Here is a 22864-nt window from a genome sequence, read left to right on the forward strand (position 1 = left end):
AAGGAGATGGTAGCTTTCTTTAGAGGGTAGCAGTTGTAGAGGGCAGTCTTCCTTTTATAGTATGGGAGAGACTGAAACCTGTTCCTGGACAGATAGAACAGAACCAATGGACAGCAAATGGTTGAACGGACAGAAAAGAGAGTGGATAATAGTGAGTGTGAGTCCCCTAAGGTGGCAGGAAGGAATGGTGTCTGGAGTGTAGAATCAGTTTGCGGCAGGGGAGTGGGGTGGCTTTATACTATGTCAACCAACTGAAGTGGAACAATGTTTCACTTTATAGTTGAGGGTTAGGATTGACCAAAAGAGAAATTTGCATATGATTTGAAAGAAGGGCAGAGCCATTAGTCTTTGAAGGTCACTGTGGTTAAACATGGTGAGAAGTACATGCAGAGGTGCTGACTGACTTCAGCTTGTTTTTGGTCTTTTGTAGTAAAAGTAAGATGCCAGAAAAGTTGAGCTTATCTTTCTTGCACTCAACTCTGTGCTTAGCTCTTCTTCCTTCCTGCCTGCCCTGCTAACTAATGTTAACCCCAGAACCATAATCTGATGCAGCGGCAACAGCCCTCCAAAGAATTTTCTATCAGCTTTCTTTTGCAGACCCACTCCAGCAGATGCATGTGCCTGGCTATGCATATTCCTTCATGAATGCCCACATGCCCACGCAATCTGGTATTTCAAGAGGGCGGCTTAGTGACTTTTGATTTCCCATCTCCCTGTTTGGGTGCTTACTTATCCAGTTTCTACTACAGTTATAAAATGTGTTAATTCTACAACAAATTCGTATTTTAGGATATTCATAGAGTTTCAGCTTTCCTGATGGAATCTTGGCTGATACGGGATGGGGGGACATTCTTACACACATTGCAAGAAGACACTAAGAGTGGGTGCACTAAATACTAACGGGGTGGATGTCAAAGGAATTTGGGTCACGTGGTCTTGATGTCGTATAAAGACACAGGAATCAGGTCAAATAAAGAGATTAGGGTTAGGGTAGAGTTTGAGGCTTGAAAATCTTGGAAAAGCTCTAGAAAATGGTACAGTAAGTGGAAGACAGAGTTGAGAGAATCTTTTTGTTGAAAAGCCAAGGGGTTGGAATGTATACTGGAGGAATGTAAAAGGAAGGAGGCCCGAATTCAAGTCCTGACTCTACCCCTTCTTAGCTCCATGGCCTTGGATAAGTCACATGTTTTCCTCTCTGTGGTTGCTTTTGCCTATTTGTTCTCCCTCCTCCTCTGCTCTGCCATGTATTTTAGGAAACTACATTCCCAAGCTCTCATGTCATCTGGCTTCCAAATAGGCCTGGTCAGTGCATGGCATTAGTGGAAACCTGGAGGAAGGAGAAGGGACACAGTCTGGCTATTGCAGTCTCACTGTTCTGCTCCACGGCTTTGACTCTGAGTAGCCTTTTCCTTCAGATCCCGGCTACTGGCTGGCCAGCAACTCTCTCCACGGCTGCTGTCCCAGCCAGCAGGCCTGGAAATGGTAGCAATTTCCTGCTGTACTACTCTGGGTTGCCACTTCTGCTTTTCCATTACCTGTGTAATGAGGCCCCTGAAGAGTTTTCCTCTGCTTGAAATACTCGAGTGGATTTAGTTTTCCTGGCTGATATATTCATCTGTATGATGGGACTGCTATTGCCTACCTCCCAGGATAATTTTGAGGTGATGAATGTATTATTATGGCATATGGGGAGAGGGAAGGGAGGTAAGAGCTGCTCAATTAATTTAGGCACTCTCCCCTGGGAGAACGACCACTGAGTGATTCCCACTGCATGCCAGACACTTTCCATTTGTTATGCATTAGACTCACTCCCTGTGTGACCCTGAGTGACTTGCTTCACCTCTGTGTACCTCAGTTTCCTCGTCTATAAAGTAGGAACAATAGAAAGCCTACCTCATCTACTATTGGGAGGATGGGCTGAGATATGGTGCAAAAAAAGGCCTAGAACAGGGCCTGGCATATATGAAGCACTCAGTGTTACCTATAATTATTACAAATGTGAGCATTTATTATTGCTTTTTCATTTTTGTTTCATAAAAAGCTAGAGGACACCAAGGAGCAGTGAAGTTATATGACTCGATATCTGAGAGACAGTACGTTATAAGACTTGATCCCAGGTTCCCCTGACTCCACAATTGCATTCTTTCCACTGCTCCCCTCTTGGCAATGTCAGTTACATCGAATTGTGCAAACATAGGTCCACAGGAGCGGTGACTGCTGCATTGAGCAGGTCTGCACTTCTTTGCTTCACCTTCCCCTCCCTTCTAGAGCCTCTATAATTAAACTCAAGTGAAACCAATGCAGGGCCCTAAGAACAGGATGGACTTGATCCTGGTAATAAGTTCCCTGAGAGACCTTGGCTAGCAAAGGGGCAGCTGGAGGTTCACAGAGGAGGGCAGCTGATGGCTGGGGGTAGGGGTGGGGTAGGGTATGTGTGTGTGTCTTCCGCCTGGCAGATTCCCTCCACATCTGCCTCAGTAGGAGCTGGGTGCGTTCTGGAAGCTTTTTATTACCAATAGATAGCTCTCAGCTCAGCTCTCCCTTCCCCTAGCCTCCCCTCAGCCTAAAATATATCGAGCTGTGTTAGAGGCAAAGTATATTTTCAGCCCTGCTAAGGCCCTCAGGGAAACGGCTACCATGGAGAGGAGCCAGGGAGCTACGTAGGACTTTGAATCCCCTTCTTGCCCCTGCCCCTCTTACTCCCAAGTGCTGCTGCCCGGCAGGCAGCTACCACCTCATGAGCTTAGTGATCAGCTCTGCTTCAAGGCTGGTTTTGACCTAAACAACCTCCTCCTTGGCTCTTTGCAGATCAGTGATTCTGTATCTTTAGAATTCAATTTATACCTGTAACCAACTCCTTCTCTCCTCTGCCCTCTCCTCTCTCCCCTGCCACCACTGAGCTTACTATTCTAGCAGACAAAGTGGAGAATACAAATAACAATAATGAATCTGTGCAGGTCGAACATACTTATATCTGTTATCTCATTTGAACCTCTTGACAACCTCTGTGAGGGAGATGGACCCAATGAGGAGAAAATTAAGCCTCAGAGTGATGAAGTAATCTACTCTAGGTCATGTAAGTATAAGTAGAAAGTGACACAGCCAGGATTCAAACCCAGAACTCTTAATCCTATGCCATGCTGCCTCCAAAGTGGTTGACACGAATTTGGATGCTAAAGTGCTGGCCTGTTGGTGTTACAGGCAGTTCTTTTTTGAGATATGTTCTCACTCTGCTGCTCAGGCTAGAGTGCAGTGGTGTGATCATAACTTACTGCAACCTGGATCTCCTGGGCTCAAGCAATCCTCCTGCCTCAGCCTCCTGAGTAGTTGAGGCTATAGGCATGCACCACCATGCCCTGAAAATTAAGAAAATATTTTTAGAAATGGAGTCTTTGTATGTTGCCCTGGCTGGTCTCAAACAACTAAGCTCAGGCAATCCTCCCTACTCAGCCTCCCAAAGTACTGGGATTAGAGGCATGAGCCACTATGGGGCAGTTCCTACTGTTCTATAGTATTCTGTCAAAATACGGTTTGGCCAAACAACTAGAAAGCACATGTTTTCATGAAGGACTGATGACCCTCCAGATCAGGACCTTGGACTGCTATTAGGGTCTCCTCTGCCCCCACTGAAAGCATTATCTACGTTTGTTGAGTGCTTCATATGCACCATGTCTTTTTCATTCGGAACTCCTCACAGCATGTATATTGCTATCGTCATTTTGCAGTTGGGATCCTGTTTAAGATTACACAGCTAGTAAAGAGCAGTTATAGAATCCACACTCGAGCTTCTCCTGGTCTCTAGGTTACTTCAAAAGTACCTGTCTCTTTCTATTGTGCTGTACTATATCATATTCTTTAATGACTCTGAGGGTAAAAAATTGCAGTAAAGAGCACTTCTCTTGTTGCCATGATTAGCACCTGTTGTCAACTAGGATTGTACTTGGTTTATGATGATAGAAACCTGACCACAGTGGCTTCACTAAATGGAAGTTTTTTGTTTGTTTTGTTTTGTTTAGTGAACAAAAGGGTATATGATCTTGAGCTAGTGCAACTGCCTGAGCAAGTAGTCATGCTCCAGGCTCCTTCTAGCTTCCTGCTCTGACATTGTAAGCATATGGCTTTTGTCTTTATGGTTGTAGGCTGGCTGTCTGATTTCGAAGCATCAAGGCTGCACTCCAGGCAGGAAGAAGGGTGAAAGATAGGAACTACATGACCATGGAGGTTGTCTCTTTCCATCAGAGAAACAGTAGCTTTTCTGGAATCTCTACTCAATAGTCTTTTACTTACATCTATCGGCTGAAAATGGTCACATGGCTATCCCTGGCTATAAGAGAATCTGGGATGTTAGTATTTCCAGGTAGGTGCATGGTCTCCTGAAACAGAGTTCTGTTAGTATAATAAGGAGAGTGGTGTTGGAGCTCCGAAAATGATACCCCAAAATATAGTGAACTAGAGAGCACTCTAAGGACTCTCTGATCTTCCCTCTCCTCCTTGTCTTTCTGATCTTCTCATCTTCCTGAAGCACCAGAAGGGAGTCTCTCTGGAATTTCCTTATCTGACTAAGAAAGCTTCTTTCCAAAAGAAATGTAATTGTCTTCAGATGCCCTCCCTAGCACTCTCATCAAATAACCAGGAAAGATTCACCCCCAGAGAAGAGAAAACACTGTGAGTCCTCACCATGTCCAGGCAGACTTTTCATCTATTCTTCTGAGGGCAGCTCTGAAAGATTATCTGGGGAACTTTATCTGTATAATAAGACACCTTTGTTCACAGCAAAATTTTGCCCTTCACTTTCCCACCACCCCCCTAAGAGCTCAGAGGAACTTTGTCTTAGGCCATTGTTCTTTGGGCTTATTTATTTTCCCTAAAAATCACTCACTCCTATACCCCTCCATTCCCCTTTCCCCATGAAAAAGAGCATATAAATATCTGTACTCCATTGGGTTATTGACTAATGATCCTCCTGTGATTTCCTTGTGATATGCATGTTAAATTCATTTGGTATGCCTTTTTCTCCTATTAATCTGTCTATTGTCTGTTTATTTTCAGCGAACCTTCAGAGAGTAGAGGGGAAGCTTTCCTTTGACCTCTGCAGTGGATGTAGAGCAGGAGCCAGCAGTGTTTGCCACCAGTTTGCACTGGACTGTACAGTAATGATTTCATAATCTCTTACCTTGACATGAGTTTTAAATTTCCCAAACACTTTTTTTTTTTCCTTTTTTTGAGATGGAGTTTTGCTCCTATGCTCTTGTTGACCAGGCTGGAGTGCAATGGCATGATCTCGGCTCACCACAACCTCTGCCTCCTGGATTCAAGCAATTCTCCTGCCTCAGCCTCCCGAGTAGCTGGGATTACAGGCATGCACCACCACGCCCAGCTAATTTTGTATTTGTAGTAGAGATGGGGTTTCTCCATGTTGGTCAGGCTGGTCTTGAACTCCTGACCTCAGGTGATCCGCCTGCCTCAGCCTCCCAAAGTGCTGGGATTACAGGCATGAGCTACTGTGTCCAGCCCTCCAAAACACTTTTATGTGTGTTATTCCTTTTAATCTGTATGACAGCCTTCTAAAAGAGGTAGGGTATGGATAACTCAGGAGTTGTGCAGATCAGGCATCATATTTCTTTGTCTTAGGCCATTGTTCTTTGGGCTTATTTTACAAAAGAGGAAACTGAGGTTCAAAGAATTAAGTGACTTGCTGAAAGTCATAGAACTAGAAAGTAGTAAGAACTGAAGTGGAGTTCAGTGTCTGGAGACTCACTGTGACTTTGGATAAGTCACTTACCCTCTCTGCTTGTTCTTTCACTTGTCAGATAGAAATAACAATTTTACCAACCACATAAGGTTGTCATGAGAACCCAATAACCCCTAGTCTTTGCACATCTTAAGTGCTCATTAAATATGAGAATGAACATTTAATATACTCAAATACATTTTCCTTATCATCCCAAAGCAAGTTAGAACCTTTTCTCCAACTTACCATTTCTCATTAACCTTGAGTATAGAACTTATCAAACTATTTATACGTTTTCCCCATGCACAAGCAATACTTAATTCCCGTTAAACTGAGAGGTCCCTGAGGGAATGTTTTGAGGGAACTCATTTCCCAGGGCTCATGTTTTACTAAGAGTCTTCCACTCCATTTCCTAGGAGGAAAGGATATTTGGGCAACACCTTTAACCTAACTCTTTGACCCTCTCTTACTGCACCTAAGGAAGACCTTCTTCCTTTCTTCCTCCTTTGCTTCCTTTATTTTAATGATATGAAAATGCTCCTTGATGGGTAGAGCTAACGTGCTATAAAACATGCTTTGCGGGTGTAAACAAAGCACCTTTCCCATGTAGTTGGCTGAGTATCTATTCCGTAGAGTCTTTCCTCAGTCAGATCTTAAGGGCTATGCTTGGTAGGAGGGGCAGGTGGTGGCATAGGAGGAAGCCTCACTCTGACATTTCATTCACACAGTGTTCACCAAGCAGCTCTACAAGCAATAATGTTGGTACCTTGATCTCCATTTGACTCCCTTGTCATTTTTCAATTGGTTCAGTACTGAGAAGCAGAAGGGTCTGATTATCACCTCAAAGCAACGCTTAACAGCAGAGACAGCAGCTTTCCTCCTCCTTTGCATCCTGGGTCCATTAGGACAATATCTGGGTTTAAAAATGAGTGATAAAATGGATCATGAAAGTGAAAGCACCTTATAAACTGTAAAGTTCTATTGGATAGAATTTATTAGTGTTACCACATGTTTAATAAAATTCTCCTGTAGCTGAAAGGAATAGGTTGGGTTTTGGATAGAACATAATCTCTTCGGGAGGTCTTGGCAGTGTGGTGGGGATGGAGGATTGGAAGAAGGAAAAGGAAGAAAAAGTGATCTCAACATGTTTAAGCAATGCATATAAAATGCTTTTGGAAGGTGAATGAAACCTGGTTAGCAGAGGTCTAGTGAGCAAGCATACACATGCAAGAGTAACTCTAGGATAAGACATTAAGCAAATACTATGAAACTCACAGCTAGGAAAGCACCTAAAAGGAGAGAATTAATTTCTCTTTAGCTTTGTTGAGGCATAATGGGTATACAAAAACTGCACACCATAAATGTATACAATTTGCAGAGTTTGGACGTATGTATACACTCCTGCTACCATCACCACAATCAAGATAATAAAGTTGTGCATCACCGCTAAAAGTTTTCTTATGTCTCTTTGTTTTGTTTGTTGTTTTTTGTGTGTGTGCTTGTTTTTATAATAAGAACACTTAACATGAGATTTACCCTCTGTGATGGTTAATACTGTCAACTTGATTGGATTGAAGGATGCAAAGTATTGTTCCTGGGTGTGTCTGAGGGTGTTGCCAAAGGGGATTAACATTTGAGTTAGTGGACTAAGAGGCAGAGTCACCCTCAATCTGGATGGGCACCATCTATTCAGCTGCCAGTGTGGCCAGAATAAAGCAGTCAGAAGAAATTGGAGAGAGCGGATTTGTTGAGTCTTCCAGCCTTCATCTTTCTCCCATGCTGGATACCTCCGGCCCTCAATCATCGGATCCCACGTTATTCAGCTTTTGGACTCTTGGACTTAACACCAGTCGTTTACCAGGGTCTCTTGGACTGTCGGCCACAGACTGAAGGCTGCATTGTCGGCTTCCCTACTTTTGAGGTTTTGGGACTTGGACTGGCGTCCTTGCTCCTCAGCTTGCAGACAGACAGCCTATTGTGGGACTTCATCTTGTGATTCTGTAAGTCCATACTCCTTAATAAACTCCCCTTAATATATACATCTACCCTATTAGTCCTGTCCCTCTAGAGAACCCTGACTCATACACCCTCTTAACAAATTTGTAAGGTACAATATTTTATTTTTAACTATAGGCTGTGTTGTACAGCAGATTTCTGGAACTTCCTTATTTTGGGTAACTGTAACTTCATACCCATTAAACAACAACTCTCCATCCCCTCATAACCACCATTCTATTGTCTACTATATGACTCTTTAGACATCTTTTATAAGATGAATTTGCAGTATTTGTCTTTCTGTGACTCACTTATTTTACTTAGCATAATTTTTTTCCAGGTCCATCCATGTTGTGGCAAATGGTAGGATTTTCTTATTTTTAAAGGCTGAGTAATGTTCCATTGTATATATTTGGCCAACACGTTTGTACCAAGTTGTTTAACATTGATAATCACTAGAGAAAGGCAAATCAAAACCACAATGAGATATTATTTCACATCAGTTTAGATGACTATTATTAAAAAACAACAACAACAACAACAACAAAAGATAACAAGTGTTTGTGAGGTTAGGGAGAAGTTGGAACTCTTGTCCACTGTTGGTTAGAAAGTAAAAATAGTGCAGCTGCTATGGAAAACAGTAATGCAGTTCCTTAAAACAGAGCTACCATATGATCCAGCAATCTCACTTCTGGGTATATATCCCAATGAATTGATGTCAGGATCTCAAAGAGATACCTGCACACCCACATTCATTGCAGCATTATCCACAGTAGCCTAGATACGGAAACAACCCCATGCTCATCGACAGACGAAAGGGAAGATTAATTTTAACCTAGAGGTAGATGTGAGCATAGGGTCAGGGAAGACTTAGAAAAGGCAGAAATATTTGAGCTGAAGTTAAAAAAAATGGTCATTTTAATAGGTAGTATTTGTTAGTAATAATAGCAACGACTATATTATTGAGTGTCGTGTGTCAGATACTGTACTAAAAAAAAGTGTCTGAAACCAGATAATGCTCTTGGCAACCGTATGTGGTAGCTACAATTTTCATTGCCATTTTTTCAGATGACAAAAATGGTATTGGCAGAGAACATTTATCAAAGCCATGCAAGCCATAAAAAGGGTATAATTCTTGTATGACTTTTACAGGGCCTAAGATATATTAAAAATCAACTTTGTATTTACTGTTTTGGGGCCACTAGGAGTCCACTGTGAGTGCTGGGAGGGATTTGGGGGCACATAGAACTCTTGCCAGCCATCTCTCATGAGCGTATACTCTCTAGAGTCAGAAAACCTGAGTCTGAATCTTGACTCTGTCATGCACTTACTATATTTGATCCTTTTAAATAATTTAACCTATCTGTATCCAAGTTTGTTTATCTATATAAAAAGGGCATAATACTCTGCTCACTAACAGAGCTAATGTGGGATTAAATGAGAAAAGGTCCATGAATACTTTTTGTGTATAGTGAAAATACTGCTAGCTCATTCCTGTTCTTATGCTCTTGTAACTCTTTGCTATGTGTCCCTTGTGTGGTAGGTGCTGGATAAGTCCTCATTACACATTAGCACAAAGTCTTACAGCAGATGCACCAGAAAGGAGTTATATCTAACCTCGTTTTATAGATGAAGAATTGAATGCTGTAAGAGGAGTGTGATCACTCAGGTGGCATGTGACAGAGCTGGGTAAAACTCAGGTCTGTGTGGTTCTCATCTCTGTGTCATTTCTACCACACCAGTCCCCTACCAAGATACGATGGTAAGTGCAACTGATATACAATACACAGCTCAAGGTCATTTTGCAGAAAACAGTTTGCCAAATGTCCTGTCTTCCAAATGAGCAATAACCAAATTTACATGCTTCTTTTAAAAAGCTTTAAAGTGTATAGCAGTTTACACTGGGTTTTAAAAGCTTTCAACATTTCCCATTTTTCATTGACCAATATCTATTTTGTCTTCCCAGCAGTATTTTGAAGAATATTCCAGTAGTTTCTGCCATAGTTCAGCAAGTGTAACATGGGCTGGACGTATGTCCCTACCTGCTCCCTCAGCTAGGAGCCCTTTCAGGGCTATGAATCATTCAGTCAGATGTGATAGCACTTGGTGACATCCAAGTTGGCTTTGAGTAGTTTCATTTTTGCAGATTAGTCCATGTCACAATGGGGTCTTCTGACAGTCAGATGGAGTTTGGACCAACTGTGGCTTATGCTGTGACTATTTCCCCAGCTGTATAATTGAATAGACATACTCAGGAATGGGCAGAATCCCCGCCTTGGCTCTCTAATCTATGGAGTGAGCAAGGTAGGAAAGACCAAGCAGAAGCTCCTGGAACTTCCCTTCCACACCAAGATATGAATAAAAAGCAGTACCCAGACCTGGGAGAATGACATAGATTTGTGCCATCTTTAGATATTTGAAAGATGCATTGCCTCCCCCATTTAACTTGCCTGCCACGTTGCCTTCTATTCCTCCATCCACAGTCTCTTAGTTGGGTTTCTCAAAGCAGAGCTAAAGTCAAAGATTCAAATACAAATAGGTATTAGACCTTTCTTTAGTATCTATCTACTGTTTCTTTTTTGATAATGTCATTCAGTCTCATTTCTTTGATGGTGTCATTCATTCTTCTTTACTTTTGATATGCTGATGACTCCTAAATTTATATTCCCAGGCTTGTCCTCTCTACAGAGCTTCAGAATTGTATTGTCCAACTGCCCACTTAGCATTTCCATTCACAGTCTAAGGGTTAGCACCCACTTAACATGCCCAGAAAAGAACTATAAGCTGCAATACTCCACCTCCCAATCTACTATTCCCTATTTCAGTTATCCCCCAGTTTATTTTAAAACCTTGGAAGCATTAATTCCTGTGGTTTGGTCTTCAAACTGTATCCTGAATCTGAGTACATTTCACCATTTCTATATCTGCCACTGTACTTGAGGCTACAGTAGTCTTTCCCCTGAACTATTTACAATAGGTCCTAACTAGTTCTTGACTTTCGTTCTTGCTACTCTATAATTTATTCTCTATACAGCAGCCAAATGGGCCTTTAAAAATGTGTATGAATTATTGTTATTCTCCTGTTCAAAACTCCTTAAGACCTTTTCATAATAGAGTAAAATCTGAACCCTAATCGTAGTCTTAAAAGCCCTACTTGGCTGACCCTGGCCTACTTCTCCCATCTTTTTTTTTTTCTTCAACTTTTATTTTAAGTTCAGGGATGCATGTGCAGAATGCACAGGTTTGTGACATAGGTAAATGTGTGCCATGGTGGTTTGCTGCACAGATCATTCTGTCACCTAGGTATTAAGCCCAGCAGTCATTAGCTATTCTTCTTGAAGCTCTCTCTCCCCACCATTCCCCCTGAGACAGGCTCCAGTGTGTGTTGTTCGCCTCCATGTGTGCATGTGCTCTGATCATTTAGCTCCCAATTATAAGTGAAAACATGTGGTGTTTGTTTTTCTGTTCCTGCATTAATTTGCTGACAATAATAGCTTCCAGCTCCATCTATGTCCCTGCAAAGGACATGATCTCATTCCTTTTTATGGGTTCATAGTATTCCACGGTGTATATGTATGACATTTTATTTATCCAGTCTGTCATTGATGGGCATTTGGGTTGATTTCATGTCTTTGCTATTGTGACTAGTACTGCAATGAGCATATGCGTCCCACCTTATTTTCTAATAAGTTGCTCCTTTAACTTACTCCATGCCCATCATGGTGTCCTTTTTAATGTTTCTCAAATCTACCGAGCTTATTCTGGTTTCAGAACCTTGTACTTCCTTCCCTTCTGCCTGAGATGTTTTCTCTTAGACCTTTGAATGACACTCTCCTTCACGCTAATTAGCTATCTGCTCCAATGCCTATATTCTAAGAAAAGCTGACGACAACCTAAGAAATATTCATCTCTGCTGTCTCAGTTAGGGGACAGAATAACTTACTACATCAAAGAGATACAAATACATGCCTCCAGCATAATAGATGTTAATATCTTTCTCATTTAACAATCCAGGGCTGTATTAGTCCATTTTCACACTGCTATGAAGAACTGCCTGAGACTGGGTAATTAATAAAGAAAACAGGTTTAATTGACTCACAGTTCTGCATGGCTGGGTAGGCCTTAGGAAACTTACAATCATGATGGAAGGTGAATGGGAAAGCGAAGTACGTCTTACGTGGTGGTAGGTGAGAGAGCGAGCACTGGGGAAACTGCCACTGATAAAACCATCTGATCTTGTGAGAACTTACTATCATGAGAACAGCATGGGGGAAATTGCCCCCATGATCCAATTACCTCCCACCATGTCCCTCCCTCAACATGTGGGGATTACAATTCCAGATGAGGTTTGAGTGGGGACACAGAGCCAAACCATATCAAGGGCCCATGAGGTATCTCCGACATCCTTCCCAGGTGACATCCAAGGATGCTATAGTTGTTGCCACTTCTTAGCCAGCTGAGGAAAAGAAAGTCCAAGGAAAGTAGTTTTGCCTCTAGGGGCTGACGTGAAATTTACTATTGCTTATATTTCATTAGCCCAAACATAGGTACATACATATCCACACCTAGCTGCAAGAGAGGCTGAGAAATATCATCTCTAGCTGGGTGACCTTGAGCTTAGTTAATGAAACTGAGAGGTTCTATATAAAAAAGAAGATGGGGAGAATAAATACTGGGCGACAATTTGTGACCTCTGCCTCACCTGCATGCTTTAACTTCCATTTACCTTCTTCTCCTACTCCATAGTACTCATCCCAACTTGACTTTATATATGTTTATTTGCTTCTTTGTTAATCTCCTGTCATTCCAACTCTGTAGACTATCAGCTCAGTGGGGAAGAACTGTGTTTTCACCACTGTATCCCTAGAGCCTGGGATGGTTGCACCAAGAGGTATTCAGATATATTTGTTAAGCAAGTGAACAACAAAGAATTTGTCTACTTTTCATCTAATTAGTCCTGGTAGGTAATTATTAGAAATAATGTTAACTTTGAATTTTTGTTCAACCTGTTATCTTGAAACAGTTAGCTAATTAAAGTTTCCAGTGGGAGTATTTCCAGTAGATATTAATACATTTCACTGGGTTGTAATCCATGGCTAGAGGGTATAGCAAATGAGTACTTGCTTGTGCCAAATAAATTTTGTATTTCATAGAGCCATTGTAGTAGTATGTGGCATTGCTACATTTAGTAAATGATTTTAAAAGTATTGACTTAAACAACCTAAGTGTTTATTACATTCCATGTATAAATATAATCACTTACTGCTACTTCCAAGATAGTCATAGCCATGGAAGAAAATAGTAAGCTGGATACTTTGGTTAGAAAAGTATTAGTAAACTTTATTAATTTTTATTATTTTAAGAAACTTAGAAATACTGAGAACTACAAAAATTAATACAAATACCCCTGTTCCTTCCATAAAGAATTAAGAATTATTAACATTTTAAAATATTTGTTATCAGGTTTTTTTCTTGTGTGCATGTGTGTGTATATTAGTCCATTTTCATATTGCTATAGAGATGCTACCCGAGACTGGGTAATTTATAAAGAAAAGAACTTTAATTGATGCACAGTTCTACATGGGTGGGGAGTTCGCAGAATACTTGCAATCATGATGGAAGGTGAATGGAAAGCAAGGCATGTCTTACATGGTGGCAGACAAGAAAGAGAAGACAAGGGAAACTGCTAAACACTTTTAAAGCATCAGATCTCATGAAAACTCATGAGAGCGGCTTGGAGGAAACCACCCTCATGATCCAATCACCTCCCACCAGGTTCCTCCCTTGGCATGTGGGGATTACAATTTGTATTGTAATTCAAGATGAGCTTTGGGTGGAGAGAGAGAGACAAATCATATTATTATTCTCCTGAATCCTTCCAAATCTCATGTCCTTTTCATATTTCACAACCAATCATGCCTTCCTAACAGTCCCCCAAATTCTCAACTCATTCCAGCAGTAATTCAAAAGTCCAAGTCCAAGGTCTCATCTGAGACAAGGCAAGTCCCTTCCACCTCTGAGCCTGTAAAATCAAAAGCAAGTTAGATACTCCCAAGATACAATGGGGGTACAAGCATTGGATAAATGCTCCCATTCTAAATGGGAGAAATTGGCCAAAACAAAGGGGCCACAGGCCCTATGCAAGTCCAAAACCTGTCTGGGCAGTCATTAAATCTTAAAGCCCCCAAATCTTCTTTTGATTCCATGTGTCACATCCAGGAAATGCTGATGCAAGGAGTGGGCTCCCTAGGCCTTGGGAATCTCTGCCTCTGTGGCTCTGCAGGGTACAGCAGCTACAGCTGCTTTCATTGGCTGGCATTGGGTGCCTGTGGTTTTTCCAAGTGCATGGCGCAAACTGTCAGTGGATCTACCATTTTGGGGTCTGGAGGACAGTGGCCCTCTTCTCACAGCTCCACTAGGCAGTACTACAGTGGGGGCTCTGTATGGGGGTTCCAACCCCACATTTCCCCTCTGCATTGCCCTAGTAGAGGTTCTCTATGAGGGCTCTGCCCTTGCAGGAGACTTCTGTCTGGATGTTTTAGCATTTTCATACATCCTCTAAAATCTAAGTAGAAGTTCTAAAAGCTCCAATCTTGTCTTTTGCCCACCTGCAGGCCCAACAACATGTGGAAGCTGACAAAGTTTGGAGTTTGCACTCTTTGAAGCAATGGCTGGAGCTGTACTTTGGCCCCTTTTAGCAACAGTTGGAGGTGGTGCAGCTGCCACGCAGGTCACCAAGTCCTGAAGCTTCACAGAGCAGGGGGGTCCTGGGCCCAGCCCACAAAACCATTTTTCCCTCCTATGCCTCTGGGCCTGTGATAGGAGGGGCTTCTGTGAAAGTCTCTGAAATGCCCTGGAGATATTTTCCCTATTGTCTTGGTGCTTAACATTCAGCTCCTCATTACTTATGCAAATTTCTGTAGCAGGCTTGAATTTCTCCCCAGAAAATGGGTTTTTCTTTTCTACCATATGGTCAGGCTGCATATTTGCCAAACTTTTCTGCTCTGCTTCTTCTTTAAACATAAGTTCCAATTTCAAACCATCTCTTTGTGAATGCATATTGCTGTATGCTGTGAAGAGCACCCAGGCCACATCTTGAATGCTTTGCTGCTTAGAAATTTGTTCTGCCAGATACCCTAAATCATCCCTCTCAAGTTCAAAGTTCCACAGATCTCTAGGGCAGGGGGAAACTGCTGCCAGCCTCTTTGCTAAAGCATAGCAAGAATCACCTTTGTTCCAATTCCCAATACGTTCCTCAACTCCATCTGAGACCACTTCAGCCCAGACTTCATTGTCCATATCACTATCAGCATTTTGGTGAAAAATATTCAACAAGTCTCTAGGAAGTTCCAGACTTTCCCTCATCTTCCTGTCTTCTTCTGAACTTTCCAAACTGTTCCAACCTCTGCTCGTTACCCAGTTCTAAAGTAGCTTCCACTTTCTCAGGTACGTTATAGCAATGACCCACTACCTTGGTATCCATTCTCTGTATTAATCTGTTTTCACACTGCTATAAAGAAATACCTGAGATTGGGTAATTTATGAAGGAAAGAGGTTTAATTGAGTCACAGTTCCACATGGCTGGGGAGGGCTCAGGAAACTTAGAATCACGATGGAAGGTGAAGGCAAAGCAAGGCATGTCTTGCATGATGACAGATGACAGTGAAAGGGAAACTGCCACTGATAAAACCGTCAGATCTTGTGAGAACTCACTCACTATCACGAGAACAGCATGGGGAAACTGCCCCATGATTCAATCGCCTCATGCTAGGTCCTTCCCTTGACACGTGGGGATTACAATTTGGATTACAATTGGAGATGAGATTTGGGTGGGGACACAGAGCCAAACCATGTCGGTGTGTTTATACAAATAATACCCGAATATATTCTCCTAGAAAATAAAAGTGAAACCACAACAGATAATGTGAATAACTCCTTTGACTTTTCCTCCCAGCCCAATTCTCTTTCACTCCTCTCCAGAGGCAGCCATGATCATGAGAGTGGCTTAGATTCTGAAATTCCATTTTAAAAAATGCCGTAGCATACATACACACACACACACACCCACACACACACACACACACACATTCATAAGTAACACAGAGTATCTTTTTATATTGTAAAGTTTTATTTAAATATTGCTTTGCTTTCCTCATCATGCTATATATTTCTTTTTTTCACTCATATGTTGAGGACCTATCAAGATTCATCTGTGTGAATTTGTTCTATTCACATTCAGTACACTATTCTTTTATAAGAATACACCAAATTTTAAAAATCTGTTCCCCTATTGATGGCTGTTTGAGTGTTCCTAGTTTTTGCTTTTATAGACAATGCCACATTGGCAATCCTCATTGAATACATATGACAATATTTGCCTGAGGCATATCTCTAAATATGGCATCACTGAGTCCTAGAATATACACATTTAAAAATTTTTTTACTAGATGCTGCCAAGTGCTTTCCAAAGGTGCTATAATAATTTATACTTTTGCTAGCAGTATGTGATAATACCTGTTTTCGCATATTTTTTATGATACTTGACATGATCATATTTTAACACTATTGCCCATTTATTACAATATTCTTAATTCTGATTAACTGAAGGGAAAAATAAACCAAGAAAATTCTCGAATTCCAGTCACCAATGCATTTCAAATACAAATTGTTTTGACAAACAGTTTAGGGCATTGTAGTACAGTGAAAGAACTTTGAGATCAAATCTTTAGGTAAGTAACTTAATTCACTTAACCTCAAGTTTTTAGTCTGTAAAATAGAAATAAATACTAATACTCCAGCAAGGTCATTTTGAAGACTAAATGAAATGTGACAGCTCCTTGCCCATGCTAGGCATGTGACTAGATAAATGAGCATTTGTTATCTTCACATAAATTGTCTGAATAACATTGGAAGTTTTTCCAACAGATAGTACCATGTGCATTTCACTAACTCTTAAGATGTCATAGATTATAAGATGCACCATAATTTTTGTGCCTTTAAGAAAAAAAAAGTACTACCTATTAAACTATAAAATAACATCAGTTGTAAAGTTCATCAAGATCTCAGCAATGTTAAAATATGATTTTAAAATGTGTCTTGTAACTAATTAATGTGTACCATTAAAACAATGGTATTATCTTAGTTATCCCCAGAAGGAAATGGCAAGACAAATATTCAGAAGCTAATATTTTATTTGGGAGATAATACAGGATACACTGGTAAAGGAGAGGGAACATGGAAAAAAGGAGGGGAAAAAAGCCAATGAAGGGCCTCTACAAAACAAATTACTTTTGTGGGAAAATGGAGTATACTTTCACTGAGAAAATTCTAGGAGCCAGTACTGAACATGTACCTCAGAGTTATTTTACCCAAGGTGCAAGCTAGGATATTTATGCACAAATTCCTGTTAGTACTTGGTTGAAGCCTACATTTTTATTTTATTTTTTTTTTTTGAGACAAGATTCCTCTCTGTCATCTAGGCTGGAGTGCAGTGGCTTGATCACAGCTCACTGCAGCCTCGACCTCCTAGGCTTAAGCTATCCTTCAGCCACACAAGTAACTGGGACCACAAGCATGTGCCACCATGCCCGGCTAATTTTTGTATCTTTTGTAGGGATGGCGTTTACCATGTTGTTCAGGCTACTGCTAATTCCCTGATATTTCTGCTTGCCCCATGTGTGGACAGAGAAGTTTCCAATGGCCCCAGAGAACCATGAGGCAAAGTTGCAGATACTGATAATTGAATAGGGGGCTTGTATAAGTGGAGATGGTCAGGCTGAGGATGCTGACACTGTATGCTACAGTCCACCCCTTACCCAGGCCCATTGCTGCCCAGGTTTACTGCATCTTCTTACTGATTCTTCAAGAATGTGGCCTGTCAAAATTCGAAATACAAATGAATGAACAAAAACAAACAATTAAAAATACTCTAACAGAAGGGCTAATGGGAAAACAAGAGTCTCTGCTACTGTAGTTGTCACTAAGGCCATACTGATAATCACATCACCCTCCTCTCTACTTATTCTAAATTTCATTTACCCTTGCCCAGCACTTCTGCTAGGCTAAGTTGCTTGCCCAGTGGGGTAACCAAAATTTTAACCCTGAGATGTCAGAACTCTTGGTTACCATGCTTTCCTCAGGCTGGGATCATTACAATTTCTAATTCATTGTTATTACTGGGCATGAAAGTACTAAGAGATGTCCCAGTAAATCCTATGAATTCCAGACATCCTCCTCCAGCCCCTAATATGTAGCACCAACCTCACTGGCTTATGATAATCATAATTAATCACCCTTGCCAGCACAGTAAGTACATTTTAAATTCTGCTTATCTACTAGAATGAGGAGTTAAAAATATCCAGAAGGCAAACATTTTGTACAAGCTCCCCAAGTGTGTCACTGGTAGTGATAGTGACACAGACCATTCCTTCTATCCTTTTGTTCTTGAATCTATGTATTTTACCTATTAGGCAAACAGTGCCATGTAATGGCATTGGTTCAAAGTCTATACTGCATCCAGAAGGACAGCAGCCCAACACTGAAAGGAGTCTCCCCAACCTGGTGCTTTAGCTGTGCCTTAAAGAGCCATTTCAGCATTATATCAGGCCAGCAGCTTTGGATGGTAGTATTGAGTATATAGTAGCATCAGTGAGCCCGTGGTCATGTAACATGACCATTATCTTACTTCTATTGACATAAAATGGACACCTAGTTCCAAGATCACATTATGGAGGATGTCATGGACCCATGAGTCCCTTTGATATTAGTACTGGCTAAGATGCTGTGGGAAAGGAAGGCAAACCCATACCTGGAATTCCAGTTGGAACAAAAATCTTCCCCTTCTAGGTTAGAAGGGCAGTGATGATAATTAACTTGCCACCAAGTAGCTGACTAGTCTACTCAAGAGATGGTACAAACTGAATGCTCAGATTTGGTTTCTGCTGTTTATAGATTGGCTATTCAGCAGCATGTAGGTCAGTCCTAGTGAGAGGGACTCATGCTGTGGTGCATGGCCTGCACTCCTCTGTTACATAGACACATGATTTATGAGTTTATTGGCAAGCACAGGGTTGGCTGAGGACAGAAGCTGGCTGCTCTCCTAGGATGTAGTGTCCTGTCCAAGTAGTTGGTTAGGGCATTTTCTGTGGTGGATGTTTTCTTGTGAGCATTGATATGAGACATCTAAGGAAGTAGTGCTATTGCGCAAAAGAAATACATTTTCAGCTTTTACCAGTATGTGAAGTTGACCGACTCTTGAACAGGCCTGGGCTTTTGAAGGAAAGGTGACAGCTCCTTGTCCATGCTAGGCATGTGGCAGGATAGATAAGTATTTATTCCCTTCATATTAACTGTTTGAATAATATTGAAAGTTTTTCCAACAGATAGCACCATATGTAATTCACTAACTCTAATATGTCATGGATTATAAGATGCACCATTATTTTTGTGCCTTTAAGAAAGAAAAAAGTACTGTTTATTAAAATATGAAATAACATCAGTTGTAAAGTTCATCAAGATTTCAGAAATGTTAAAATACGATTTGAAAATCTGTGTCTTGTTTACAATCCCACCAACAGTGTAAAAGTGTTCCTATTTCTCCACATCCTCTCCAGCACCTGTTGTTTCCTGACTTTTGAATGATCGCCATTCTAACTGGTGTGAGATGGTATCTCATTGTGGTTTTGATTTGCATTTCTCTGATGGCCAGTGATGTGGATTAAGAAAATGTGGCACATATACACCATGGAATACTATGCAGCCATAAAAAAGGATGAGTTTGTGTCCTTTGTAGGGACATGGATGCAGCTGGAAACCATCATTCTTAGCAAACTATCACAAGAACAGAAAACCAAACACCGCATGTTCTCACTCGTAGGTGGGAACTGAACAATGAGATCACTTGGACTCGGGAAGGGGAACATCACACACCGGGGCCTATCATGGGGAGGGGGGAGGGGGGAGGGATTGCATTGGGAGTTATACCTGATGTAAATGACGAGTTGATGGGTGCAGCACACCAACATGGCACAAGTATACATATGTAGCAAACCTGCACGTTGTGCACATGTACCCTACAACTTGAAGTTTAATAATAATAAATTAAAAAAAAAAAAAAAAGTGAAAAAAAAAAAAAAAAAAAAGAAAATCTGTGTCTTATGACCAATTAATGTGTACCATTAAAACAATGGTATTATCTTAGTTTTGGTTCCCCAGAAAGGTTAATATAACCTTGATTCAACTACAAATGTTCAGTGCTGCCTTTTTCAAGTGAATTACCCTTATTAAGACAGCGACTCCACATCTTGCCTGCTGGTCCCTGGACACAAGAAGCACAGAGCACCCAAGAAACAGCAATTATTTATACTTTTGTATTTTTGCTGCATTTCCTGGCAAAAATGTTGCTCCTTTGAAAATCAGGAGCTCCAACTCTCAAAGACTAGAGCTGAGGAAATGAGAATCACGAAGTCCTTCAATGAGGTACTGGGAGGAATGGGAAATACATCCACTCCTATTTCACTCTTGGGTTCCTGGGCCCATGTATTCTTCCTTTAGGAGACACAGAGCCATATCAAAGTCTCTGACTGATGCCTATATTATGTTCTGGAGGATGCATTCATATGCACAGAGCATTACCTCTGAGCTGGTGTTTTAGCTGTGTTGTTAGTAGGCCCTTCCAATGCACCATAAAGCCAGAAGATTCTGGTATGTGATATGACTAGTGGATCCCTTAATCAGCGGCCCTGTCCTGCATCTGCTTTATTCTAAAGTGGGTCCTGTGACCTGGCATGATGATGGATAGGATCCCATGCTGGTGGATCAAACACTCAGCCAGCCCATCATTGAGCTGGCTGAGCGCCTGCAAGAGGTAAAGGCAAAACCATACTCAGAATGAGATATTAATCACTGTGAGAATGAAACCCTGACTCTTCCAGGATGGAAGGTGCCCAGCTAGTCAACTTGCCATCCACCAAGTGGCTGGTTGGTCTTCTTAAGGAATAGTACTATATTGGGAGCTCAGTGTTGATCTCTGTAACTGGAAGGTTGAACATTTGTTGGCAGCAGTCACTGATAGCTTTTGCCAGGGCCTGTTTCTTGTACCTACCACTAGTGATGGGGTCCTCATTGCCTGCTAGACAGTGAGCAATCTGGCTTCAAAAACCCAACTTGTCTCCTACTTTCTTGGACCACTCTTCATACCAACTGTCACAAATCGCAGGGTCAGGACTAGGGTGACGCAAATGAGGCTTAGGACACAAAATGTAAGGAGGTACTTGATCTCAGTTTTGTGCAAGTATAGAGTTAGCAATAGAGAGTGAATGCCTCCTTAGATTTTGTGCCCTTAGTGCTTATCTTGCCTCATCCTAGTCCTAGTTCTAGAAAGATGGATTTTCTTTAAGTTGATGTTGAGTTGGAGTTTGGGTTGCAAGATCAACACCTATGAAAAGAAGGAGGTTGAGGCAAAATTGTTCAGAGGCAGAATTCAAACAAAAGTTCAGACTCAATAAAGCATTGGTCAACCAGGGAAGGAACTGAAACAAGTGTTGCCCATCAGAGCTTTCTGCATTTGGCAGAAATGGCGAGATCTTTATAGTCCTACCTCATGCAGTCACCAGATACATGAAACCCCATGAGGGGTGTAATTTTGTTAAAGTGGCTCTTTGCATCTGAAGTGGAGCCTAAAGCTGACAGCTCCAGACTCTCAGTAGACCACACCCCTCACAAGTGGGCAGTAAGCATTCCTTGAGGAGTTGGTCTGGGTGACATAACTCGCTATCTACTATGACCCTGTTGTGGAGTCTTTGGTTTTTATCTTGGAAACGTTGTGTTCTGTTGATGTGGGTGTCTTTATTCCCATTAGAGAAATGCCTCCTCCAGGGGACAAAACACTAATTTCATTGATTTGGAAGCTGCGACTACCACATGGCTGTTTTAGTCTTCTCGTGCCACTGAACCAAGAAGAGAAGGAGGTTATTGTACTGAATGGAGTAACTGAACCTAATTTCCAAGGAGAAATTGGGTAACTTCTACTCAATGAGGACAGGGAGAACTGTGAAGTCAGGGACTAGAAGTTAGGGAATTCTCTGAAACATCTCTTGGTAAGTGAATATCTAATGGTAAAAGTTAATGGAAAATGACAGCAACCAGAGTAAGACAGGACAAATTATTTGGACTCCTCAAGAATGAAGATTTAGGTCACCGAGTCTGCTGAAGAAGCCAGCTAGGTGAGGTCCTGGCTGAGGACAAAGGTAACAAGAAATAATAGAGAAGAAAGAAATTATAAACACTATGGCCTTTGGCCAGTCACAGAAACCAAGATAGTGGAAGTTATGAGGATTTTTTTCCCCTTGTTTGTTACAAGTACACATACACACACGTATATAAATGCAGACACATTTTCTCTCTCCTCTCTTTCCTTTATTATTTCATATAAGGAAGGATATTGGTGATTAACATTACAATGTGGTATATAACTTACAGAATATTCGGGAGTAACTGTGACTAATTTCAAATATGCAAAAAAGCGTAGGTGTGGAGGCTGAGTAGCCAAAGGAGTGAACTGTGCCAGGTATTAAGCTGTTAGCTTCTCTAGTTCCAAACCAACCATCCTTTCTGTATTCTGCCATGCTGGGATTCAGACTATGAAAACACATTTCTCTGTTGTTAGCTGGCTTCCTGCTAGCTTCTGCCAGACTGGAAGACTGGAAGAGGGAGAAGGACTTTCTGCTCCCAATTTGTTTGCTATTGTAGTTTCTGTTATCCCAGGAATAGCTCATTACCTTAAAATGCTAATTGGTTCCAGCAGCAGTTGGTTTCAGTTTCCAACCTCTCTTCCTACTCCCAAGCCAACCTCTTCACACCGCCTCAGAGGTATCTGCTCTAGATGGGACATGCTTCCCTCCTCAAAGATTCACATCCCAGTTCCAGCATGACACAGCAGTGTATTAAAGGTGTGTCTGGGTTGGGAGGCAGTAGTTTAATGACCTGCAGAATCTAATTCTGTAAACATTCCCCAAGTATTGGTCCTTCAGACATCACTCCAACCTCCTGGGTCATAAAGTGAGCCTGCTGACTCCAGAAAGAGGGCAAATTGCTACCTCTAGGCACAGAGCTACCTACCTCTGCTCCAACCTAATACCC

This window comes from Chlorocebus sabaeus, chromosome 20 (genome assembly GCF_047675955.1).
Source record: "Chlorocebus sabaeus isolate Y175 chromosome 20, mChlSab1.0.hap1, whole genome shotgun sequence".
Lineage (NCBI taxonomy): Eukaryota > Metazoa > Chordata > Mammalia > Primates > Cercopithecidae > Chlorocebus > Chlorocebus sabaeus.